At 42.1% G+C, this 27,714-nt stretch overlaps 1 protein-coding gene and 1 long non-coding RNA gene across 8 annotated transcripts in view; one reads left to right on the forward strand and one right to left on the reverse strand.

The window, feature by feature from the left end:
* Positions 1-27,714, forward strand: part of FOXP1 (forkhead box P1) — a 375,390-nt gene that overhangs the window by 67,237 nt on the left and 280,439 nt on the right. The gene's annotated exons all lie outside the window — the stretch shown is intronic.
* LOC125753154 (uncharacterized) lies at positions 2,476-22,686 on the reverse strand. Of its 2 annotated transcripts, none has more exons than XR_007404278.1 (3): positions 22,604-22,686; positions 20,914-21,139; positions 2,476-2,655 (listed from the first exon to the last, which is right to left on the reverse strand). It is a non-coding gene; the product is annotated as an uncharacterized LOC125753154 (long non-coding RNA). The 2 variants fall into 2 exon arrangements; XR_007404279.1 differs by lacking the exon at positions 2,476-2,655 and adding an exon at positions 20,016-20,213.

Below are 27,714 nucleotides of genomic sequence, written 5' to 3' on the forward strand. Positions count from 1 at the left end.
CAGATGGAGAGATCTAGGACTCGCAAGCCTTTTAAAACCTCAACTGTGTGACAGAAATAGTGTGAATAGGTTTTCCAGGGTTGTGCACAAGATTCATTGGCTCTAACGTAATCTTATTATAGAACTTACACATGGAGACTACGTTAAAAGAACATTAGGCTTGTGTCCCCAGCACTTCACATTGAGGGACGTCGGTAGAAATTTCATTGAGTATTCACTGTGTCCAAGGCTGGGGGGGGGGGGGGTGCGGGGTGGCAGACTGAACTGGAGGGAGGGAGGGAAGGAGTTCCCCAGAACAGATAACAGGAATTCATGTCTATCTGAAAGAAAGTGGAGTCTCTTTATCACTATTCAGATATGTTTTGAGGGAGCAGAGGTTGGCTTTTTGGGCTACACTTGGCAGAGGTGACCTTGATCCCACTGTTAGGCCAAGGAATGCATTGGTGTGCACGTGTGCATGGATGTGCCTCCTCGGGAGGTGGTGGCAAACCCTTTCTCTGAAAGCTCCAGAGTGTATCATTTCCAACAAGGTAGTGAGAAATGATCAGGACTACTTCATAGATGTTTATGAAGCCCAACAAGCAATTTTCTCTCTTTGTTCCTTTCAGTGCATAGTTTGACTTTTCCTACTCATGATATTTGTCATTGTAAAAATGAACAGGAAAACATACGTCAGAAAGTAAACATGATTGCAGAAAGTTATCCTCCAGGATCACAACTTGGACCACTTTGGAGTCAATCCTTCTAAATATCACTCTCTCTGCCCATCTGTTATGGAGTTGACCTGGGCTGGCCAGTGTGGTAACCAGTTGCCAAGCAGCTCTTGAGCAGTTGGAACGGGGCTAGTCTGAATTGACGTGTGCTGTAAGTGTCAAATCCCCACCAGATTTTGAAAAAAATGGGATTGAAAAATAGATATTAAGTTTAGATGTTGGTTACAGGTTGAAATGATAATATTTAGATATATGGGGTTAAATAAAATGTACAATTAGGGATCCCTGGGTGGCGCAGCGGTTTGGTGCCTGCCTTTGGCCCAGGGCGCGATCCTGGAGACCCGGGATCAAATCCCATGTCGGGCTCCCGGTGCATGGAGCCTGCTTCTCCCTCTGCCTGTGTCTCTGCCTCTCTCTCTCTCTGTGACTATCATAAATAAATAGAAATTAAAATAAAATAAAATAAAATAAAATAAAATGTACAATTAAATGTAATTCCATTTCTGGCTTATCTTATATTTTTTTCTTGAAGATTTTAAGTATTCTCTATACCTGATGTGGGGCTTGAACTTAAACCCGGAGATGCAGAGCTGAACCAGCAAGGGAGCCCCTCACATTATATTTTTATTCTGCAGTTGGGTATAGATATACATCACAGTTTTAACAGAATCATGCTTTTTTTTTTTTTTTTTTACTTTTGAAAGTTTGGAGCACATATATATATTTTTTTTATTTAAAAATATATTGCCAGTATCTTTCTCTCACAATTAATATACAGCAGCATCATTATTACTTTCTGGTTGTGTATAGATATATCACAATTTATTTAACCAGTCCCACTGTGTTGGATATATAAAGATGTATACAGTAATGCCAGTGAACAAGCTTGTATTTTCAACTTTAAAAGGCTGTCTGGTTATTTCCTTAGGATAGGGTTTCTCACCTGGAGCATGATGGACATTTTGGGTTGGAAAATTTTTGTTGTGGGCTTGTTGGATGTTTAGCAGTGTCCCTAGCTTCTACACAATAGATGCCGGTAGCACATCCTCCCCAGTCTCATCTCTAGTACAGGAAAACAGAAACCATCCCCAAGACATTGCCATGCGTCCCCTGCAAAATTGTTTTGCTTAAGAGGTACTGATTTAGAGTAGATGATCAGAATGGGACTTGTTGGATGAAAAGCCATGTGTATTTAAAATTTAGAGGGGATCCCTGGGTGGCTCAGCAGTTTGGCACCTGCCTTCGGCCCAGAGTGTGATCCTGGAGTCCCGGGATCAAGTCCTGCATCAGACTTCCTGCATGGAGCCTGCTTCTCCCTCTGCCTGTGTCTTTGCCCCTCTTCCTCTCTCTCTCACTCTGTCTCATGAATAAATAAATAAAATCTTTAAAATTTACATAGATAGGAGCTAGCTTGCTAGCTAGATATTGATACATAGGGACAATTTTATATATATTTCCAAACTATTTTCTAGAAAAATGGTACCAATTCATGTATGTATTGAGAACAACAAGGATCCTCATTAAATGTCTCCAAGTCTCCAATAGGCTTAAGAAGCAAGGGTTGGGGGATGCCTGGGGGCTCAGCGGTTGAGTGTCTGCCTTTGGCTCAGGTCCTGATCCCGTGGTTCTAGTATTGAGTTCCTCATGAGACTCCCTGAGGGGAGCCTGCTTCTCCTTCTGCCTCTCTCTCTAGGACTCTCATGAATAAATAAATAGACTCTTTAAAAAAAAAAAGAGTTATTTTTTAAAAAAGAAGGAAGGGTTGGATATTTGTTATTTTATTTTGAGGGAATTTGTTTGATCATATTGCTTCCTGAGATCACATCTTTAAGGATTGTGATGGAGGCACTACGGGTATTTTCTTTGGGAGGCCAGGCTGGGTTGGCAAGGAGGTGCAATGGGCCATCTTTACTTTAGCATCTTGTACAGGGCTTCTGGACTCCTAAAAGGAACAACAAAAGACAATAGAACATCAGAGAAAAAATCTACTCACAATTTGAGACTTTTCTTACAGTGAGAAAAAAGAATACCAATAAATGATCATAATGATGGTTAATTATTGCATGTTTGCTCTGTATCAGGCACTGGGCTAAGTGTTGCGATGTGTAATTTCATTTAAACTTCAGAAACACTTTGTTGTTAGGTCAGAACTGCCAGTTTCCCCAAGTGGAGGAAGACAACACCAGTTATTCATCCAGAATGTCCAGGGTCCCATCTACAGTGTGTAGGGTGGTCAGGATGTGAAGTGGGCAGTCCATGTGAGCAAACAATTTATTTACTCCTCCTGCAAATATTTGAGCTTTTCTGATGAGCCAGTCACAGTATTCTTTGCCGAGTTATATTAGTGAATAGAAAAGACATGGTTGAGACCTCATGGCAGCTCGCAGACCATTGGGAGCTGAAAAAAGGCTGATCTAATGAGGACTAAGAAATGGAGGTGCATGGGACCTTTTCAGAGCCTGCAGTTGAGGGTTTTGCCCTGGTCTGAGATGTCAGGGAAAAGCTTCCAGGAGAAATGATGGTTAGAATGAGATCTGGAGCAGGAGAGAAGGGTGGATGTGCAGTGTGGAAGCCACAGAGGAGGAACAGTGTGTTCCCTGTGCTGGGATGGATTATGTTGTGTTGAAGCATGGACTCCTGGAGAAGGTGCCAGGATGAGTATGAGGGGGAGGATGCAGGTTGTGGGTAGAATGTACATAGATTTGGGTCTGTGCTTCCAAACCAGTTGTTTTTGTTTGTTTTTATGGTGAGGGATAGTGTAGGGTTGGAGGAGGGAGAAGCAGACCAAATTTGCATTTGGGGAGGATCACTCTGTGTAGTGTTAGGAATGCCGGGGGCAGTGGGCAATAGACACAGAAACCCTAATAAGGGGGAGCAGTCATTGATTCTCAATAAGTAATGACCACTTCGGCTTCACTTATTTATTGCTGCTTCACAAACTTAGATGGTTAAAACAATAATCATTGGTGCAGGATTCTTCCATTAGGGTAGGGTTTAGCAGGCGTCGTGACCTGGTTCTCTCCTTGGCCTTTCCATCATGATAGGCTTGGGTGTAAGACAGCACTTCCAGTTTCCTAAGGCCTAGGCCTAGGACTAGCCCAGTACCACCTCACTACTTTGTATTTGTCGGAGCGTGTCATATGCCTGGCCCGCACTCAAGGGGAGGAGGAAAATATTCCACCTCTCAGTGGATTCCTGCATACAAGAATGGGAGGAATAATTGGTAGACGGCCTTGGAGGCAATCCGTGCAATCCAAGGCACTGAGAATAGAGCACTGCATTATACAGGATAAATTCTTACTCTTCTGACCTTGTGAAGGGAGGCTAAATTCATACATAACAGAGTGGCTCCAGAGTGGCTCCAGAGGTGAGTGGCCACTTCAGATGGTTGGATTATCAGGGGAGGTGCCAGTGAAGAGGTAATGTTTAGATTGCCCTGAAAAAAAGGAACCAGACACAGGCTAGGGAGCATGCTTGCCATTTGGGCACGTCAGCTCTGGTGCAGAGTCTGCATGTGAGTGAGCCAAAGTGGCTGCATAAAGATTGGAAGTGAAGGAGGGGGTGGAAGACACAGTGAGACAGGTGAACTTGGCCAGCTCTTGCAGAAGACCAAGCTGGAGAAGACTCATTTGGACTATGATGTTGATGATGGACAGCAAGAAAAGAACTTTAAGAGAGATTGAGGGGTGAATATTAGGCAGTTGTCACTGATGGACTGAGGAAATGATAAGATAGAGGGTGTTGTTCAAATTGACGCCTCAATTGCTGATGTGAACATCTCTTGATGGAAGTTACATTAGCTGAGTCAGCGGAATGATAGGAAAGCCCAGGTGTGGAATAGGACGATAATGAGTTTGGGTTGGACACATTTTGGGTTTTTTAGAATGCAGGCACTTTTTATATGCTACAGACAATGTTTAGGTTCACCTGAAGTTCATAGGTTGAATCCTAACACCCAGCGTCATGGTATTTGGAGGTGGAGCCTCTGGGAGGGTACCGAGTCCTGAGGGTGGAGCCCTCTTGAATATGACTAATGTGCTTTAAAACAGGCCCCGGATTCTGCAGAAGCACCTGCTTCTGCCATGTGAGGACACAGAATAAGATGATGATGTCTGAGCCAGAAGGTGGGTCCTCACCAGATACCTAATCTACTGGCTCCCTGATCTTGGTCTTCTCAGCCTCCAGAAGTGTGAGAAATGAATTTCTGTTTGTAAGCCGCCCTGTCTATGGCATTCCGTTACAGAAGCCCTAGTGCACTATGATGATGTATTCGTTTCTTCCCTGTAACCAGACAGCCCAGAAATTCTTAGCACAGCAAAACTGAGCTTATAAAACAGCTTTTTAAACCTCATAGTTACTGAGAAAGACTTAGTCTTACCATGTGCTGTGATACTTTGTTTCAGAGACCATGGAAAGGAAATAACTCTGTAGCTTAGAAAAGAGAAAATTCGAAACCAGCCAAGTGTCCATACTTGGTTGCGAGCCTGTGGAATTTGCTTATACGAGTAAATGTGTAATTCATAATGCCGCAGTTTGATTTCTTTTTAATCATTGGCTTTTTTTGTGTTTGCTGATTTTTCAGGCTTTTTAATTTGTGCTGTGTCTACCCATCATTTGTGCAAATTAGCAGGGTTTAACTATAAATGAAAATGTCAAAGTTATTACATTATTTAAAATTAAAGAATAATTAGATGGGAGGGAAACAGGCTGAAAGAATGCTCCAGGATATGTTGAAGGTGGGAAGGGACAGGAAAAACATGCAGAAGGGATAAACGTTAGAGAATGGGGAACCATTCCAACTTCCAGAAAAATGCGCGTGTGATTACCATACCACTTGTAACTAACTCCGAAGATGTGTGACGTACCCAGAAGCCTCAGGTGTGCTATTGGATGTAGACATGTAGGATTTTCTAATAGGACTATGAATTGTATTAATTTTACAGAGGGTGTTGGGGGAGGATATTTGACCAGGCTGTTGGGATCAGCTATGGTGGATATCAGCTGATAATCCAGAATTGTGCCTCTCTTTGTGTTGTTTCCAGTGTCCATCAAGGGCACCTGGTCATTTGAGCTTATCAGAAAGATGCCAGTAAAAGGGAAGCCCAAGTACAGGGTATGTAAGAAGGTAGTGGGGATTTATGTTCCCAGCTGGCAAGGTTGTTGACTCTTAGTTCTTCACAAATGCAGCAGCAAAATACAACAACTCTTGTTTCTAAGGATTTATAGTCACTCAGCCAAAAAAAGGCCAGTGTATTAGGGATCTAACTTGTAGCAGTACTTGTGGGGGCAAAAGCAACAAAATTCCCTAAATGTTTGCCAGAAGGAAATGGTGAAATTATGCTTTATCCCTAGGGTGGGAGTGGGACACACAAGGGCACACTGCTACACAGCAATTAAAGAAGAGTGTAGAGACCCGTAGGTGCTGACGCAGAAATCTCTCCCAGATGACTTAAGTGACCAAGTGAGTCATTATGCTCTAAGTTGAAGGGGGAAAAAAGAATTACACATCTATGTACAAAGCATGTATGATCGCATATATGTAGAATATTTTTGGAAGATAGAGACAAGACACTGGTGACAAATGGTCCACCTTTGAAGGGAAAACTGGTGGTTAGGGGTCTGTAGTTTAATGCCTCTTTGAGCACACCTGTTCTGGGATGCTGAAGAGTGAAGTGTTTTACCTAAAGGGCCGTAAGCCCTGCTGGAAAAGATCAGATAACTGGATTTTGATGATCTCTCTTTTAAATCCTTGCTTTTAGTACATGTGAAAATCAGGTGAGATTGCTGATTAATCTCAAAACCCAGTGATAACCAACAGTTGATTGAGCCCTGATCAGTCATCCTCACTCCGGAATCTGGAGGGTTTGCCTCCTGCATAATACTAATTTATTTAATCTACTTTGGTTTTCTGTATATCATCTAGAACAATTTTTTTAGTTGCATGTCATTGAGATTCAACCCATATGGACTTAAACAAAAAGAGACTGTATTTGATCGATTATGTAACTGAATCAGTCAGGTCTAAGCCTGGCTAGACCCATCTAAGCCCTGAAGACCCTGTCTCTACCTTTCTCCCCTCTATTTTATGCTGTGCTGACCCCATTTCTAGTGGGACTCTCTTCTGGGTTGTCAATAGCCCCAGCAGTTCCATCCTTGCAACTTCTCAGCTTCAAGGGCAGCAGGGAAGGTCTCGTTTTGTGTTCAGCCCCCTTCCAGCATTTGTTCTCAGGTTTGCCTTGTGTCACATGCTTCTTGGGGGATCCGGAGGGCCAGCTGTCACTTTCTTCTTCTTTCTCTTTCTGTCACTTTCTCACTTTCTTTCTTCTGTTTCTCATTCACAAAGCAATTAAATCCAACAAGCCTCAAAATGTCTATATTCTGGGTTTTCTAGGAATCATCAAGATAAATAAAACATTTCTGTAGATCTTGGGGAGCTCCTGGCATGGTAGAGAAGATGTGGAAGCTAATATGGAAATCAGTTTTAGTGTGAAATTCTAGATTCTCAGGAATTCTAGGGAGGACTCTCCTCTACCAGGAGAGAAATGACACCAGAGATACGGCTTTTGTGAGCTGTACATCAACTTCATGCAGACAATGCAGAGGAATAAGGTAGAGGCATTTGATGATGCAAAGAGCATGAGCAGACAATTTTAATTTTCATCAAGCTCTGTTTATCGAGGCTTCAGAATGGCCCATGCACCATCTTCTCCTTGGGTAGCCACTGACCGTATCCACTCAGTTCTCAGGATGTAAGTGCATTTCATCTCCTTGCACTATTGGCAGAGGCATTTATTTCTTTGTATTGTTATTTACTTCTCTCCCTTCCTCGCTCCTTTTTTGGCCCATTGTCTCGGCTGTACAATTAGTGCCCTATTATCATGCTGTAGTCCCCCCCATCAGCAGAGGGGTTGTGCTCCAAGGACACACTTTGTCATCAGAAACTTTGTTCCAGCTACTGAAATAATGGAAGCAGCCTAAGGCTGCATTCAAGGAAGACTGAAGAGGGGTAGGTACAGCATGAAAATATCAGCCAACTTTTGTACTGGAAAACACAATAGAGTAGTCTTCAACCTGACAAAGACAGGAGGTTAGGGAGGAAAGCGGCTTGATTTATGGCTATGGTGGTAAGAAGGAGGGAGGGCATGTATTTAAAGTTGGACTCACAGTTGGTTACAATGGTATTAGGGTCAGGTGACACTGCTTCTTCACATAGGCTAGACGTGTTGGAAGGTAGGACAGAGGCGAGTGAAAAGCAGATCATTGTTTGTTTGTTTGACTTGTCTCTTCCCAGCACCTTGTGGCAGGTAGTTCTTGAAATCTGAGCTTGAGTACTTGGTCCATTCCTGCATCTAAGGGGCTCCTTTCTTATCCTTCTCATATACCTGAATCAGGCCATTCTCAGGTGGGCCATGGGGGCCACAAGACCAGGACTCCTGCAACTGACCACCTCTGCTCATTGTACAACACAGGAGATTGACAGGGAGGGGACTTGCCTCCTGTAGGTGTGAGGGCTCTCATTAATTCTCATTTTCATTTAAAGAGAAGGAGGGACTCCTCTGGGTGCAGAGTGATTTCCTTACTGCAGATGGAGCTGCATCCAGCAAACCAAGGAAGACTGTGGCTGCAGGACCGTTGTCTCCACATCTGGAAATTAGATAGAACAGAGTTCTTCCTTAGCAGTTCTGGAAGATGTTACCCTTCGAAGGGTATCAGTAAGAAGTGCCCTCCACTTCTCAGCTCTAGTACCAAAGTGCCCCTTTAACAAAGGGCAGAGCTTTTCATCCCAACTAGGTATCAGAGGCTGACGATATAGATGTCTTTTCTTTGACAAAACATTTTGGTGGAGCTCACTGACATGCAAGGTTGTCAGTCAACGAGAATGGAGGACAGCGCAGGCCGGAGGGATTCTCTTATTGAAGAGAACAGGCCCCAGAGACCTGTGTGCGAAGACTAGAGAAGGGTGGTGGGGGTAAGTGTGGGACACAGCATGGAAGCTTCCAGGTCTTCTTTACTGAGTTTAAGGTCACCTTCTGTTACTTGCCCCACCCCTAACTTATAGTGACACCCCTGGGGGCAAGGACCATATTGGTTTTGCTCATGGCTGTGTGGACATTTCAGCTGACCTATTCATGATGCTGAGCATACTGTCCAGAGCAAATTACACATATTATTTTTCATTTTCATTTTCATTGTTACATAAATTTCCTCCAGTGTTGTATTTATCAAGGTTTTACTCTTTACTGTCTGGGAATTGAAGACTGTGTGTGTGTGTGTGTGTGTGTGTGTGTGTGTGTATGTACACACGTGCACATGCACACATACATACACACAAACCCCAGTATTGTGTGTGTATAGAATGTTGATAGATATAATATTGCCTTGTTCAGGGGTTATTTTTTGGGTGTATGCCTTATCTTAAAATCACTCTAAAATCCCAATGGGTAGAGAAACCTGCCTTCTAAGAATCTTTTGATTCCTGATTTGGAATATATAATAGGTGCTTTATAATTGATTATTTCCCCAGAGAAACTCTTAAGCTTTCTTGATACAAGAATGTCTTATAGTTATTAATCTCCCCTGCCGGTGTTCTACACATAGTAGGTCTTGTCTTAATGGTAGAGCATTTGGAACAGCAGTGCTAACAATTCAGATGCCCTGTAAAATGTTGTTCCTATAACAATGCATGGTTTTGGACTTAAGCCCAGAGAAAGCATATTAATGAATATGAGTTTCTATCTGTAAGGTTTTTCCTCTTTGTCTCCTCTCTTATTTTTTGGTACATGAGCAGGCTCTGTCTCTCTGTGGGGAAGCAGCAGACAGCTTCAGTGAGTACAAATGTTATATCCACATGTGGAACATAGCCCCAGAGATAATCATATGTACCAGTGATCCGTCAGTAGATTCTATTACGCATCTGATTCTTTTATCAAAGGAATTAAGTTTTCTTGATATGTTAGAAAATAGTACTTTTTTTTTTGGCCAACTCTGGAATGGATGAATAGATATTTTGGCTATTTGTCTAGACTGATCCCTTTGGATTACTTTTCTTCCTGAATTTTGGTAATTCTCAAGTACATTTTCTCTTAAATCGTGTTTTCAAGTGATCACACTATATTGGTTGACAGTATTTCTTTCTTTAAAAAAAAGTGAAATATATTCTCATTCTTTTTTTTTTAAAGAAAATTTAAGTCTTTATGGAGCACTCATTAATATTTTTTCTTTCTCTCTCTTGCATTTGTATCTGCCTAGCAAAGATCCTGAGATGCATTTCTGTTGGAACAAAGTATTCTTTAAATAGATGGGTGCAATAGAATTACTACTTCATGTCTTGCACTTGGGAGGGTATCACTTGCCTAATGGCATAATAATTGATTTTTTTCTTACCCCTTGTCACTTTAGAATTACACTTTATAAACCCCCAGAAAGAGTTGAAAATGAAACATGACAATCCACGGAAATTTACTGGCTATTTCACCAATGCACTTAGCCCCACTTGATAACTTTTTGGGGGGCCTGATCTGGGATTGTGTGCTCTATGGGAAAACCAAGATTGACCCAGTTACAACACATTGGGCCCCCCTAAGACCAGGTTACAAGGTAAAATTCTCATCCCTCTTAGTTGTTAAGATGAAATTTCCATTCATTGAAAGCATAAATCCTTTGCATAATATTTTTACGCTTGTTTTCCTCCTGTGCGTAAACCTTATTTGGTGCCTTGTGTCTTCTCTGGTGAGATTGACTTCTCAGGGCAGATGAGAATTTTGGAGATAATTACTCTCCTCCTCCATTCCTGTGGCTATAACAACTGCCAAGTCCCAGTGCCACTTTGATAAAAAAAAAAAAAAAAAAAAAAAATTTTCAGAGCTGTTCGGCTGTATTGCCTCGGTCTGCCTTGTCTTAGAGGCACATCATTTTTGCACATCAGTATTAACAATTCAAACACCCTGAAATGCTAATAGCACTAGTAAGCTTTTAATTCCATGGAATTTATTGCTTGCTGTATTTCCATGAATTTATAACGCTTTGATTCTTAAGAGCCCCATTTAATCAGTTTTGCCTGGCACGGAACATAATAAACAACTTGCCGGTGAAAAAGTGCCACTTGGGGGAGGCTGCTAACAAGGAAGTTAAATGCTTCTGCCACTAGCAGTTTCTTCGCTGTATTTTTCATGAGCTGTAATGTACTTTGCTGGCTTCAGAACGGTGGTTAAACACAGGGACAAACTGAGCCCCACTCCAGCCCTCTGCAGCTCAGACTTTGCTGGAAGTCTTTGCAAAAAAGCACAGAAGAAATCAACGTGTTTAGCCTTATTTTTTTCCTCCTCTAGCTTAATGGCTTCTACTACTTTTTCATTATCTTTACCTTAATCTTGTAGCAATATGATTTATGGACTGGAATGGTGAGTGATATCAGTGGGCAAAAACAATCATTAGAGGCTGTTAAGGAACATTTATTGTTTATTTGGCTGCCTGTCTATAAAAGTACACATGATGGCCCTAATAGCAAAATATCAAATTATCAAGTGCTTTAAAGCAGAAAATGTCATTTGTTTCTCAAAACTGCACCAACTTTATATAATTGCCCTTTTAATTATCCCTAGTGGCCCATGAAATTTGCAAAATAGAGCATCAAAGCTTTGATTTACTTACATGTTGCACTTTGGCGGGATTCTTAATGAATATTGTTTAGTACTAACGCTGTGTTGAAATTTGTAAATGTTTATAGCGAGGGGCTTAAAAGCAGGGGGAGTCTAGTAATAAAAGGGAATCAACCCGGTTCCTCAGGATGGAACAATATGGCCACATTCTCAGACCTCACATTTTAAAAAACCCTTTTTGTATGGAATCTTATTTTTAGTGTAGGTCTTCATGAATGCACATTAAGTTTAGTTTTGTGGTTCCTTTTATTCTGTGTAATTAAGTGATCTTATCATGGTTTTCCTAGAGCCTTTGCAGGGTGGTGTTTGTTTCCTGGCACTTTTCGTTTGGGGTCAGCTGCTGCTTCAGAAATCACAGTCTACAGGATTACATGCCCAGCTGGATCTCGAAAAGCTAGCATTTTGGAGAGGATTTCTGCAGGGGAAGGCCTGCGGGCTGGGTGGCCTCCCTGGAGCCCACTCTGAGTTTGAGGCCCCCCGGGTCTATTCTGTGTCCACCTTCCTGGAGATGTATGTGCACAGTCATGTGCCACTGAGCGAAAACCAAAAGCCATTCGAAGTCGCTGTGCGCTCGGGCGGGGTCTGCATGGATAGTACCACTGCAGAGTGACTTCTCGTCTCTCTGGACTCAGGTGCCTTTCCAGATGCTTGTCTTCACTCTGCAGAGATGAAGCATGGTGCTGCATCTCGGGTAATAAGAGAAGTAGTGATACAGAGCGGTGATAGGGAGACCCTGGGATTTGATTGCAGCCTGGTCCGCTGGGCACAGGAAGCTCTACTGGTTCTCATTGATAGAGATATTAAATAATCCTGGTGGGAAGGTGGACACCTGTGGAACATCACTTGTTAGGCGGCCCCAGGTTGACAGCACACCAGCGATTGCTGCCCAGTGGGCGTGGCCTGCCTCCTCGCATCTTCGTTGCCCTGCTGACGAGATGTCACAAGGGACAGAATCAGGAGACTAACAGGAGTCTACAAGATTACATCTCTTATTTTCCCTTTATCTACCTGACTTGTCACTCGGTCGGAGGGGCCGGACGCCGTGTCTCCAGAAGGCCCATGTTAGTAGTTGCCGCGTAACTTGCGCTTCTCACACGGGTGGCAGAAAGATTGCTTCCTCTCGGTATCTCCCCCCGTGGGGAAGGGAGGAAGATCTGCTTTAATTCCTCTGCTCCTCATTTTGTGAGGGGTGCTTCGTTACCCTCTCCACCATTCCCCGGTCCTCTGGGGCTTTCCTGCCCCCGGGAATCTCGGAAATCACATCTGTCACTTCTCAAACACCTTGGGAGACTTAGTCTCATCCTTGTGATACGACCATATCTGACTTGTACGGTTATTTTCTGCCTCCTTCATCTAACTGATGGTGATTTTGAAGCTGAAATCACTTCAAAATTATTAACTTGGGCAGCCCGGGTGGCTCAGTGGTTTAGTGCCGCCTTCAGCCCAGGGCACGATCTTGGAGTCCCACGACCGAGTCCCACATCAGGCTCCATGTGTGGAGCCTGCTTCTCACTCTGCCTGTGTCTCTGCCTCTCTCTCTGCATCTCTCCGTGTCTGTCATGGATAAATAAATAAAAAATCTTAAAAAAAAAAATTAACTGGCAAGCCTTTTTCAAGCAGTCTGTTAGCTCTCCCTACCAGGAGGGGTAATATTTGCCTGATGCAATGTGTTTGGTCTTACACAGGTGCATTCTCCACCCTTACGTTGTCTCTTGCAAATTGTAGCTCAGTTTCTGCTTTCAGCTCCACAACTTTATCCTTCCTTCTGCAACAGCAGTTATTTTCGGGGGTTCACATCAGCAAAATGAATTCCACCCACCCGTCTGACATTTCCATTTACATGGCAGATTGGTGCTCAGTCTGCCACCTCTTGGCCCTCTTGGCACACCTCTTCTCTCTTTCCCTGACCTTGCTTTGAGAGCATATAGATGTTGGTCTTGTCCGTTTGATATTCCTTTGGGATTCTCTTCCACGTGCACCTACTGTAACTTCTATAAACTTTCCCAATATTGTCTTTCTCGTGTACATTTATAAAAGGGGAAGGGCTCTCAGAAGCCAAGAGAGACCTGAGCTGCTTTTAATATTACTTCAGGGCTCATAATGTTCTAATGTGTAATATAAACAGAAAACCGAGTAAGGAAATTTGTTGTAGCATCTTTTCAACATTTACTTTAAATACATTAATGTCCCCCTTCCCCCACACACATAATGTACTGTAACAGTGAGACTTCCATGATTTATCCAAAATACTACTTGTGATGTGTTTAGGTGATGTGATCCATTAACAGAGCTAAAGGTTAAAGTTCTAAGATGAAAAATTACATGCAGTCCTGTCACCATATGTCTGTGCCCAGAGGTTAAATCTGATTTAGGGAGAGCATAGAAAGTCCCAATTTGTGATGCTTTGTGGATGTGAAGTCATGGCCTTGGTGACTTTCTTAGCTTCCCCCAATGATTGCACATTTCTAGGCACCTTAAACTTTCTTTCTGCCTCCCTTGCTTATTCTTCGGGCTCTGCATCTATCCTTACCACCTTAATGAATTCCTCCCTGTTCTAAGAATTGAACCCACCACTCGGTGGGCTTCAGAGCCAGCGCTGTCCCCCGCTTTGTGCCTCGTTGGTTCAGATGGTTCCCCAGGTCATTCCAACTACATAACTTCTTACACTCTGGAGCCTGAGTCTCAGCTTTGGGCGCTCTCATCTGTCCCCTGAGCTGTGAAATGAGCTCCTACCTTTCGATGGCCGAAAGGCGACCTTCACTCTCCCCCCCGCTCCCCTCCCCCCGTGATTCAGATGAGGTTTATCTTCATGTGTTTGTCACTTTGTTCTCAGTCTCCTTCATACTCTGTGCCTTCTTTTGGAGTTGGTCCAGCTGTTCATGTGCTCGTGTATGCCACTGGAAAACGTCATTGAGTCACTAACAAGCTCCTGGGTTACTGCAATGGTAGCCAGCCGAGGGAACCTGAGTCTGCTCCTTTTCTGAAGTGTTCCTCATTTTCTCTTCTATGCCTCCTTGAGAGAGAGACAGACAGACATAGACAGATACATATTTGTCCAGTCACCTAGTTGTTTAGATATCTGCTCACATGGGACTGTTTCTTCCTGGGGCAAAACCTTCTACTTGGCTGCTAGGGGCTGGACATGAGCTAATGGTTGAGTGACTGTTAGCACCTGGTACTGTCCATCTGGTCGTGGATTTGCCTTAGGGCTTACTACCAAAAGATTTCTGGAACTCAGAGTCATTCTTGTGTTCAGTTCTTGTGTCTTCTTTGATAACAGGGAGACAAAATGATCCCCTCCTTTTTCTTTCATGTACCCTGTGCTTTGTCTCCCAACCGATTTCTCACTGGGGCATTCGTGGCAGGTATATAGAACAGTGCTGACACAGTTCTCAGTACATTGGGCTGATGGTATTGCTTTGGGCCAGATTATGGTGGTGGTGGTTGTGAAAACAGAGATAAGTACTTCAGCAACTTCTTGAGAGAGAAAAGGAGTCGGAATTTTTGTTTTCTTATTCTCTGTGTCCTTGCTCGCAACTTCCATGGTTCCTGGAGTCAGAGCTGGTACGTCACAGAGTAGAGACAATCTTGCCCTGAAGCTGAGGGAGGGAGCTTCTAATGTGTAGGTGGTGAGGAGGGCAGTCCCTATCTAGAATCAGGTCAGCTGGATGTTGCATCCCAGCTCACTAGCCTGCTTGCTGTGTGATCTTGCCCACAGCTCTCTGAGCCTCTCTTTCCTCAGCTGTAAAGTAGGGGAAATTGTACTAAGTTTAAAGAAGTTGCTCCAAAAAATACATGCAGTAATACGTATAGAAGCAATAGAGCAGAGCTTGGTACATAGTGAGCGCTCAGATGTTACGATTACTTTTCGTATTGTTCAATGTACCTAGTAAAGATCTATTATCAGTTGCATAGTCCTCTATATCCAGCTATATTACGGTGGGATAGCTATTAAATGGACACTTTTGTGCTTGGAAATCTAGAGTAGAAGGCTCATGGTGAGAACAGCAAAGAGCTCCTTGCCCCTCAAAGACTGTGTTCTGCAAACTAGTGGAAAATCAGGGACAGGTGAGAAAGCAGTTCGAGAATCCAGTCGGATCCCTTCTAAATGGCAAAGTTTTCAAATGTGCTGGGACTTAAGGATTGAACTAATTTCCCTAAAAGGCCATTCATGGCTTTCTGTTCCTGATGTCAAGATTTTATGGATCTTACATTTCTTATCCTCATTTGTCTACATTCTGGAATTTCAAATTTTATACAGATTTTATTTGTTGGCAGTTTACCATCAATGCTCCATGGGTTTTTGAGTTGATGTGTCATGGAAAACATCACTTTTGTTTAGCTTTCCTGTCAGTACAATGTCCTCTTCTCTCTAGAAGTCACTCCGGGGCAGGTCTCCAGGACTCTTTGGTGTCCATGATAAGGTGGTAGGCACAAGTGACTTGATCTTGGGGAGACCAATGCAGAAATTACCTTGAGGATTAGATTATCCTCTGGGTATAGATACCCATATGTGTTTTCCCCCTCAAAACATTGTTTGGAGGTAGCATTCATAATCACATAGAAGAGTTAAAGTAACTGAATGAGATTGTTTTAGACAAATAGCTTCCAAAGTCTGAGTTTTCTTTGAGTGTGTTCAAGCTGATTATTAAACAGTTGTGCAATGGAGCTTTGAAAATGAACTAAGTTTCCACCAAGGAGTAGCTTATGGATGGCCAGCAGCTGGGTAGATAGGGCAGGTTTATGTAGAAACAGGTAACTATCACTTTTTCAGAGATGATTTTTCTCTTTTCGATTAGGTTAGGCTCCCTGATTGTTTATATTAGCATGCCTATATTTTTCCCTAGCACTTAAAGTTACAGGAGATTTTTTTCTGAAGCTCATCTTTAAGCATATGGCGGTCTACAAAGATTACAGGTTGTTGAAGGGTCAGAAACATATTCATGTCTTTAGATCTAGCATATCACAAAGGATCTGGGACATAGTAGGACTTGATAGACATATGTATTGAAGATTGATTGAGTAGGTAGAGCAAACATTTTTATTTTTCACTTACTGGGAATTTTCTGTGACTGGCTGTGTTTCAGTTAGGATTGCATTTGGGTGTGCTGAGCAGAAACCTGACTACAGCGACTTAGTGCAGAGGTTGAAAAGAACCTTTTGGGCTTTTGCAGGCTGTACAGTCTCTATCATAAGGACCCAACTCTGCTCTGGTAGCGTGAGAGCAGACATAAACAATGCTTAAATCAATAGGCACGGCTATGTTGCAATAAAACTTTATACACATAGCCTCCAAGTTTGGCCTGGGGATCACAGTTTGCATCATCTGCTTTAATCAAATGGGGATGCAGGGTAATTCTGTTTGACCAAATCAGAAGTCTAGGAGTAGGCCTTCCAGGGCTAATGCCCCTGGTCAAGGCAGTCCTCCAAGACTGAGCTCCTTAACTGTTTGTCAGTCTACCATCTTTACCATTTGACTTTTGTTCTCATGGTCACACAATGGCCCCTGTACCTTGAAATATCAAAAGTGTGTTTCTAGGCTCAGGAAGGAGGTGAAAGAGCAGAGGACAAAGAAGTGGCTTCTCTTCAGATTTTGCTTCTTGGTAAAATGGAATGTATCTTCCTGGATTTGCCTTCCCACTTTAGAAGGAATGCTCTACCTTCAGGGGTGTCTAGCTCATTGGCCAGGACTGTGTTTTAGGGCTAATCTCAGGGACAAGAGAGTGTGAAATTGCAAATATGTTAAATTGAGCACACTGGGGCCCAAACAAAATTGGGACTCTGGAGTTGAGGAGGGTACCTAGAGATTACATAAACAACTAGCAGAGTCTACTGTGCTGAAGGTTTGAAACTGTCTTCCATCCCCCCCATCCCCCAACTGTACTTCCCTTCCTCTCCAACTACTTGGTGTTCATGGTGAGTTATGTTATCTATTAAGCATCAGAAGCACTGCTTAAGCATCCATTGGGTATGTTCAGATATCAACTCTTCTACTATAGTCCCTATGACTTTGGCTTCAGTTGTCTTGACTTTTTTTTTTTTTTTTTAAGATTTTATTTATTTATTCATGAGGGACAGACAGAGGCACAGGCAGAGGGAGGAACAGGCTCCATGCACAGAGCCCGGCGTGGGACTCGATCCTGGGACCCCAAGATCATGCCCCAGGCCGAAGGCAGGCACCAAACTGCTGAGCCACCCAGGGATCCCCCTGTCTTGACTTTAAAATGGGGAACAAGAATAGTACCTACTCTGGAATTGAGAGGGGTCAGTTTGAGAAGGTGGAGGAAGCCTTTAGCCCTGTGCCAGCATGTGGTAAATGCTCAGTGAGTAGTGTGTGCCACTGTTATCGCTACTGTAAATGTACAGATTATGTTTTTATCCCTTGCTCTTTCCATCAGAGCTGTATTTATATATATTAAAAAAAAAAAAAAAAAACGCAGGAGAAAAAAAATGGAGGAGAAGTGAATGTAAGCTTCCCAACTAATAAAAATGTGAGGGAGGATTAGTGGGGGTGGAGGGGGTGGTTCTCCGTAGCCATAGGCAGTCCAGAGGATTGTGAGCTTTTAAGAACAGGCCACACAGCCTAATTGGACAGCAAAGTTTGTGATAAACAATAGAACAATAAAATCCCAGTTTCCTAACTATGGTTACACCCTCCCAGCAGCTATTGAAATTCCCAGCTTTCATGGGATTGCATAGACTATGTTTTGTTGTTTTATTTTAGGTTTTAAACATATTTAAATCCCTCTGGGCTGGCATTCCACGAATGGACGGGAAGTCTGGCTCTGTCAAAGGCTGAGTTCCTTCTGTGCTGTGTACATGGCAGAAAACTCCTTGCTTTATGTCCCTGTTCCCTGACCTGCTCTAACCATCGCTGGTGTGAAGAGGAGAGGGTCAGGGAACACTGACCCTCAGAGCTCCTTGCTGGGATAGTCCTGATTCTTTTGGGGATTTCCGTAACTCTTCCAGCCACTGTGTGAGAGGCCCTTTCTCCGGTGCTTTGAACATGCTTTACATTTGCTTTACAAGGGCTGGCCGTTCTGCGGATGGAGTCCTGAGGCCACCCAAAGAATCAGGCCTGTGGCTCATTAACAGAGCACCTTTGCAGTGGCTCAAGATTTATTAGGTCACATCACAAAAGCGAGAACCTTACTGAGAGAAACCTTGGAAGGTTTATTTCTAAAACCAGTCACAATACTAGAGTAACCACCTAAGTGTCATTTTCAAAAAGCAAAAGCCAAGCCTCGAATTAGCAGAGCCCCAGCGGAAATCTCTTCTCCAAATCCATTACGCAGGAGATGAGCTGGGTAAATACCGAGGACTCTCCCATTTAGACTCTGACCCTCACTCAGCAAGGGGAGTGATTTGTTTCCCACGTTGGTTCCATGCCCACCTTTTTGCGAACCTTTTAATTTAAAAGAGACAGTGATTAATGATGCTTTTGATCCGCTGACTTTTTTTTTTCTTTTAAAGGGCAGCCTCTTTCTTTTCTACATAAATTTGATGTTAGAAGTAAACCACGAGTATAAAAATTATATTGCTTATTTATTTCTGGGTGTGTTGGTCATATACTGACCCTCTCTCCCCCGCCCTAAAACTTTGATACTCGTGGTGCAGGCTGGGTTCATATCTCTTTTGTAGTCGTAGAATTCAGTGTCTGGTGTGTAGTAGGGATTTGGCAAATATTTATTGAGTGAACTAAACAGAAGAATGAATTAATGGGTGGTGCTTAATAATCAGGACTTATATAGAGGGCAGTTCCACAAGTATATTTCCAGATAACTGATGTGCCTTCTCATCGAGAAATGATGAATAATCTACATGCTGTGCTATTGGGCTTTGTTTTGAATTTGGGATGATCCAAATTAAGGTAGTTCATGATGGAAAATCTTCTGCCTAAGTCCCCTTGGTGTTAACATTGGTGTCCCTTGCCTGAGCAGGAGATAAAGTCATTTTGAAGTCTGTGAGTATTTTTACAGTCATCCGAGACTACCTCCTAGCAACACCGCTTTAGTCTACAGAGCTTGATAACCTGGCTCGCTATTCTGTGCTGCTTTTATTGTGGAGATGTAGATGTGGGTAACTAAGGGGAAAAAATATCTTGTTAATCATAGCATTACATTGGATTTTAACAAATGTAAGTTGTTAGAACACTTGGATCTAGCTTTTTCAGAAATAAGAGTCTTTTTCTCTGGGCTTTCCCATTCTGCTCAGTTTTATGTTTTCCTACGTAAGTATGCGAAAGTACAAGAATTGGTCTTATTTTCAGATTGCAGAACTGGAAACTTAAGTTTAAAGAAAACTAAGATTTTAAAAATAATGTGTTTTTATATTGTGTTGAGAGCTTACTGATAAGTTATAAGAGGTGGCATTATTTATATAGACTTCTTAAATGTGGAATACAGTCTACAACTTAATGTGCTTTAAGGTAGTTACTTTGACTACAAGGGCAGCTTTGCAATGGACCTATACTCCTGTAAAAGGTATAAATGATAGGTTGTATACACTTCTACCTTCTTTCTTATCTTAAACTGTATTACCAGGGGCTCTCTCTGTTTCACCTGAATGTGCCTAGGGAACTCCTAGTTCGCTTAAGACAACACCTGAAAGAAGGAAATGCAATTAATGGTTTAATATATTCCAAACTTTATTAGCAATTTGTGCTTAGGAGCAAGGCAGGTGGCATATGGTGGGAAGCTCATGGGCCTGAGAGTTGATGTACCTAAAATCTGATGTATGTTTTGCCCCTACCTTCTGAACCCCTTCTGTTGTTTAATAAATAGGAAGGTGGAAGCTTCTTGCACTGGATCCTCTTCAAGAGTCCTTTACTACCTCTGGCCACCTGAAAATGGGAACAATGCCATACTTGCCCACTTCACTCCTTCTCTATGATTCACGCTTGCGCTGAGACAGACAGATTTCATTTTAAATTTAGTGTGACCCAAAGAAGCTACTTGGTGTCAGGTGCCTATGTTAAGGCACCCTCTGGCTTATATTTCCAACATGGAGATAAAGGATATTGACTGAATTGTACATTTTGATTTTCAGTAATTTTTTTTCATCCTTTGTAACCACACATGCAGGTCACAGCCAAACCTCGTGTCATCTTTTCATTATGTTTGCCTTGCATTTGTGCTTTTAAACCGTCCTTGGAATTTCAGTCTTATGAAGACAACCAAATTGTGGGTTAAAAAATTAGTCTAAATAAATGAGTTAACATTGCATACGGTTCTTAAGAACGTGCAAATGCTCACCAGATTCAACCAAAAGTGTAAAACACAAACATGTAGAGTAGTGGCAAAAATGAACCATTGCAGAAATTCCTTGATGAAACATGACCAAAAAGGTCCTCTGTTTAAAACAGCAACAATAACAGAAAGCATGGTGTGCCGATTCCTTCTCTGCCTCCCTTCCCTTTTCCCTAAATCTTTGCAAATGGCCCTCATTCCCTGCTGCCCCTTCCTCACCTTGTCCTTCACCTCCCCTGGCATCTGGTCTTATTGTCCTTATTGCCCACGCCCACCCCCCAAAAAGTTGCTTACCTCTGAGGTGATCTGGGGGACATAACTCACTGGCTGCGTCCACACAGGGAAGCACTCCCCAAGTGGCATCTGTTGGTTAATGTGTAGTTCGCAGTGATTGACGCCATCTTGAATAGACCTTTTATTAATTTGTAGACATTTTTGTTGCATCTCAAACCTCTGTTAGTTTTTCTTCTTAACATCCTTCACCTACAAACCTCCTAGTTTTTCTGTAGGAAATTCACAGCTAAAAAAAAAAAAAAGGGAAATTTGCAGCTGACTGTAGTCAGCCCCATACCTGATGCCATGGGGCTCACTTTTCTTCCAATGTAAGCATCATAAACCTGGGATCTCAGTCATCTGGACCCCGGGACTCAGTCTTCACCATCCTTAGTAGATAAGAGAAAAACAATGGGAATAATAGCCAGTGACATTTATGGAGCATTTAGTAGGTGCCGGGAGGCATTTGAATCCTTTGTGTAGATCTTCTTTTAGTCCTCTAACGACCTTATGGAGATATACTGCTATTGACTCCATTTTATAGGTAGTAAAATTAAGACACAAAGAGGTGATGAAGTCACCTCTATAAGGTCATGCAGTGTGTTTGGCTTGAAACCTGGGATCTTTTTGCTTCTGATGGAAGGCTTTGAAAGAAATGCTCACTCCCTCATAGGCAGCTCATTCCATTCCCAGGTCTGTGGACAGAAAGTTCTCCCTGTGGTCATAATCCACTTTGTGGATAGTATGATTGATAGTTCTGGACACAGAAACATTTTAGTTAAAAAAAAATTAGTTCCCACCCTTAAAGCCTACTTAAAGCTTTCCTGTCTTCTTCATAACCCCTCCCCATCCTTCGAAGCGCCAAGCCCTGTTTATTTCACCTCTGAAGTCTCCCTTCTATTTTCTGTTCTTATCATTGCCATCCCAACTGTAGAATTGGGAACACTTGGCTCCTTAGCATGGCCTTCAAGGCTCTTTCTACCCTAGCCTTATGTTGTCTGCCTTTTGTTCTTCTAGCCCAGCCTTCCACAGAATAACCGGGTGTCTCTTGTGGGCCTGGCCCTCCTCTAGAAGTTAAAGATGGTCACAAGAATGACAGATTCCAACTTGGTGCCTGGCTTGGTGGAGGTTGCATCAGACTGCTTATTCTACTCTTTGTTTTTGCCCTACCCTTGAACTTGTGCAGCTCATGTTATTGCTTCCTTCAAGTTTGGATGCCAACCTTCCTCTTTTTTTTTTTTTTTTTTTTCCCTTCCTCCCTTACCTATTAACGTCCTACTCATCCTTCAAGGCTTGGCTTGGATATCACCTCTATGGAGCCTTTCAACTTAACCCAGCCTGTGTGACTCACTCCTTTGTCTGGACTCCCACAAGTGTATGTTTGTATTTCATTATAACCTTTGTTCAGGTCTGCTCTGTATTTTAGTGTGCTCTGTTCAGATTTGAAAGCTGCACTCTTGCCTAAAGGTAAGAACCTAGGTAACTGATTTTTGTATGCCCCAGAGCATACTAGGTAGATAGGTGCTCCACGGATGTTATGAAGCATAGTAATAATACCATTTTGTTGAGGGCCTGCTGTGCGTCAGGACAGCTAGCTCTTGCCTGTTTATTATCACATTTGCTCCTGCCAACTAGCTTATGAGTTATAGGTGTGATTACTATCCATTTTACAGATGAGAAAACTGAAGTGCAGAAAGATGATAAAACTTACTCCAAGTCAGCTGCTAAAAGGAAGGACCGACATGTTCACTCAGGGCTGCCTGATTGTGAAGTCCTTGTGATTGTCACCATGGTACCTAAGGAATATGTCCTAATGGTTGCTACGGTTCCCAGACATCCAGGTTAAAAATCTACATCCCTTCAGGAAATGCTCATGGGGCTAGATTTCTCCATTTCTTCATTTTTTCCATCAGGCCTTCAACAAAATAGTATTCATTTTTCCACATCCTGCAAACTTCCTCTGTCACTCACCTCCTCTTTGTGCCCATTCTATAAGTTTTTCGTTATCTGTAACACTGGGCTGCAAAAAATAGGAAAGAAGTTTCCTGGTTTGCAGATTTGGATACTGGTCTTTAATGACTTTAATGACTGTTGGCTGGAATTTGATGTTGAATTTAGGAGCAGCCAGATAGAACCTAGGAGCACAGTATCACATATGGTGAATTATAATGAGCATGGCTTTTGTGAGCTCACTCTCTTCCTGTGAGCCAGTGTCAAGCAGGGCTCTTCCCATCATACTGGTTGATTCTTTGGTTGCAAGCAACAGAGATTACCTCTGGCCAACCTAAAAGAGTTTATTGGAGGAATAGCCAGCTTTCAGAATGAACTGAAATTTGAGGAAGGCTAGGACAATTCCAGCATCCAGGGAGCTGGAATGACTTGACCAGCTCACCACTGTCACTGCTGAAACCAGTGCTCCCTGCGTGTTTCTCTGTCTTCACATCAGTCTGCCTAAACAAATCCGATGGGCCTAGTTGGCATCATGTAGCTACCTGATGGCTATGAGAGGGCAGGGGACTTTGAGGATTCCCACCCTGCTTGGAACAGTGAGAGAGGGTGGTGATTCCCCAAAAAGAAATTGAACTAAGAATGGATTCTGGATAGCCCCCAAAATGCAACAAATACCAGCTGTCCCTGAATTTTACATGAATAGTAGAGTTTATTGAAGAGAGGTGCACAGTTTTTCTCTATAAATAAAGTCCCATCTACTGTAGCTTTAAATCTCCCTTCTGATGAGGATCTGGATTTGTTCATCAGTGGTATCAGGGAACCTTCCAGCTTTGCATCATGGTGAGCCTGACAAGCCCACCTCTACCCTGTATGGCTTCATCTAGTGGTTAAGTCATTGGGAAAGATGTAATGACACATATCCAGACCTGTAGTCAGCTTCCTACTGAAGACCTTCCTCCAGCAAGTCCTCATAAAACCCAAGCTCTAAAAACCCATCATCAAATAATAAAAGAGAAATAGAGTAAACGCACAATTCATGAGATTAATATAGAGGAGGAAGACAATTTTTTTTCTAATAATCTTGACTTTTATATCCTACTTTATGGGGGTGCTGTTTTAATTTCATGTTCATTTACTTTAATTACTTCTTGCATGTAGTTTGCAGGGAAGTTTGCCATTTTCCAACATCTAAAAGATGGCTTACTTGAGTTTCGTTTCAGTCCCTGTTAGAATTAATATATAATAAAACCCAGTGTGTATATTTCTCATTTTTCACCTCAAAGGATTATTCATCATAATAGAATCAGTTTTTTCCAGGGAGATTTTATCAGACTTACAAGTCAAATTAGTTGAATGCATTTCTTCTGCTAATAAACAGAGAACCTTTACCCTGGAAGCATCTCTATACTGAATTCCAATAATTCAATGTTTCTTTGCCTCAAGAGATCAACCTATAAACGACCTAGGAATAAAAACATAAATTTATTAGCCTAAAAGGAGATTGTTAAGATGGGAGAATTTAAGAGGATAAAAGTGAAGAAAGGTCATAAAATCAAAATATAAATACTGAGTGTATGTTGGGTTGTATTAAAAGAAAAAGAATTTTAGAGGGATAGCCTTCATTTTCTGTACCCCAAACTGAGCATTTTGGGGGACAGATTTTTATGTGTTAGTAGTTGCATTGATTTGTGTGTTGCATCTGAGGGCAGTGTAGGATGAGTAAGGGGCTACTGTGTTGGTACCTAATAAAAGTCTTGGATTTCTAGCTTAGAGGGTAATTGGAGTTTTTGTGGGATCAAGCCAAGTTGCACGGTGACTGATTTGATCCCTGCCTCCATTTTAATTCGTCTTATGGTCTATAGGTCCAAGGTCAGTTGTGGGAAGGTTTTGGCCCTGAAACTATGACAAGCCCTTACATGAATGGAAAGGAGGTGTAGTTTCTTTCAAGTACATTTATGAGAGGTTGCTGTGATTACTGCTTATTGCTTGACAGTGGTGGGCTCAATGGTTCTTGGTGCAAGTTAGTTCTAAATCTTGCTTTATGTTAAGTTCGAATCATCCTGACCTTCCCAGACTGCTCGCTTATAGATGTTTCAGATGTTGAGATGCCGGTCATTTTCTCTACTTCATAACTGAGACATGCTTTCCTCTCTCTGTAAGAAGAGGAAGATTTGACCCTATAGAAGAGAGATGAACGTGGATTTCCTTTTACTCTGTAGATAAGATCTGCTGTCGTGAAAGGTGCAGGTGAACAGATTGCTTCGGCAGGAACTCTGGGAATCCAGTTGTAAATGACAAGAGAGAAATTTCTGAGGGCTCATAGGAAAGCCCTCTTCAGTATGTAGTTGAAATTCACCTTCTCTAGTATTTTGCACAAGATTGAGAATAAAAATGGTTGTGATTGATGAAGCATTCAGTGTATATCTAACTGTAAGTCGGACTAGAGGGACTTTTAAATCACCCAAATGAAAGATTGCATTATCATGAACATTAATATGTAACAGTTAAGTGTGTCGTTGCTTATCATAAGTCCTGGCATTCACAGGGCTCTATGAAGCCAGTCAACCAAAAAGGAAAAACTTTTAGCAAACGCCAGTCCACGAAACCTCCATGAATGAGGCCAACCCAGTGGTCATGACTCTTAAGAAGTTATTTATTTTTGTGTTCCCAATCCATCTGTACGTTTTAGTCACACCATGAGTGGTGGGGAGAGGGGGTTGAAGATGTCCCCTGAGATATTTTTGGAAAGAGAAACGTAGAGTTGAAACTGGGGGACAAGTTTATTCCTGGTGAGAAGAGGAAGTTTTAGGGAGGAAGAAAAATAGTGAACGGTAACTTATTAAGGGCATAGAGGTTAGGTTAGTTAAATGTTTAGAAAATTATTTATTTCTTATAGATTTGTTGCCATTCATGTGCCTGACAAATTAGCAGCTGTTAGAAAACTAATTCAAGAGGGTAGAAGTTGGATCATTCTTATCTTTTATCTTATGAAAAGCAATGTCTTCCTCCAAATTCTAAAGCAGTACACTTTTATAGCAGAAAATTTGAACTGTTAAAAAACATTTTAAAAATTAAAATTAACTCCTCAGCACACAGAGTTTAGTAAATAGAAGGAATATCCTTATGTGTGTAATATTTGAAAATATGTTAATTCATATCTATTTAATTGCACGGCATTGTCTTTTTTATTTGTCATATTTATCGTGGAACCATGTGGCCATAGATACTTTGTTGGTCTTTGAATTTACCATATTATCAAACCCAGAACCATTTTAATGTGATAAATTCATTAATGTTTTTCAAAATGGCAATAGGCACATCATCAAAATTAAATCTTTGAATTGTTTGTGGAGGGAAGAGAGATGGAAAGACAAAGGAATGAGCATTTATTGAGCACCTAGTGCATACTGTGTGCTGTGGTAGGTGCTTTATGGTAATTTTGCAGTTCCTTATCATTCAGTACTGATGAGGAGAGAGGATCGTTAACCATCAGTGATTATTAACGCACTTATTTTGCACTTAGGTGAGAACTTTGACCTGTATCATTTTATTTGATTTTCCCCACAACCCAAAAGTTTACCTACTTCTCTTGTATGGAGAGGAAACCTGAGGCTCAGAAAAGTCAAGATAGTTACTTAAGGTCACACAGCTAGTAAGTATAAAGCCAGTCTGGCTGATGGTTCTTAACTACCCCAAGCTGCATGCCGCCCTGCTGTGCCCTCCTGCTCACGCCGGCATATATGCTACTCATATCCACTCTGCTAACTTGCCTTCCAGTATTTCCAAGTTTTTTTTTTTTTCTTCTAGCCTACATGACCTTCTTTATAACTTTCCTGAAAGCTTATTTGTACCTCTTTTGTTCCTTTGGTGTGAAAATGCTGGGGGAACCAGCAAGTATGATGTTTTACAGGCCTTGCCCCATTCCATCCAGGTTGCATGCAACAGGCAACACTGAAGTGACACTTGTGCCTGTTTGTGATGGTGATTTCAGGGTCCCTGCTGCTTGCTGTCAGCTCTCAGAGAGCATCCACAGCTCTTGCAGGATGAGCCAAAGAATCCTTTTTCCAGCCACCACTGCAGTGACTACACCGCAGGCACAATTCATGTGACTGTGGGTCCTGTGATCTGAGCCCAGGCTTCTTTCATGCTGTCTTAGAACAAGAAATGTTTATCACTTGGTTGCAGTTGTCCATGTTTTGTAGCTGGGGCTATGCACGTAACCATTTTCGTACAATGCGACCAGGTTTTCTGTAACAGCTGTTGGCCTGGAGCATTCTGTTTTACCTCTCTCTGCTTCTGTTTCTTCTCCTCAAAATTTTGAATAATTATTATACCTACCCCATAGAGTTGTTGGAAGACTGGAGGACGTAGTGTAAGCTTTTATTTTAGCAAAATCCTTGTAGAGAATTGGCACACAGTAGGTATGAAGTGGTGGTGGTTTTCTTCAGGGAGCCTCTAAAGACTAAGACGATTTTCTTCAGTGATAAGCTCTCAAGTGACAAGGGAACCATCTTAGATACCAGGAGAATTGGCTAATTACACTTTGATTAGTCAAGTTCCCCTCTAGGAGGTGATTTTTCTCTAGGATTTAGGATCTATCAATTAACATGTGTTCACCTGTTAACAGAAAACCTCATTAACAGTGGCTGAAAACATAAGGATATTTATCATTTACTTGCCCAGAAGTCTAAAGGTAGGGAGTTTCAAGACTGGTTCAGCACCTGAATAGTATCTGACTGCTGAGTTGGTTGATCTCTCATTCTTTTAGCTTTTTCCTCATAGCCACAAGATGGCTGCTACAGCTCCAGGCATTTTCTGCCTACATAGTTGCTTTCAAAGGCACAAAATGGGAGAAGAGGGCAAGGCAGAAAG

This window comes from Canis lupus, chromosome 20 (assembly GCF_003254725.2).
Source record: "Canis lupus dingo isolate Sandy chromosome 20, ASM325472v2, whole genome shotgun sequence".
Lineage (NCBI taxonomy): Eukaryota > Metazoa > Chordata > Mammalia > Carnivora > Canidae > Canis > Canis lupus.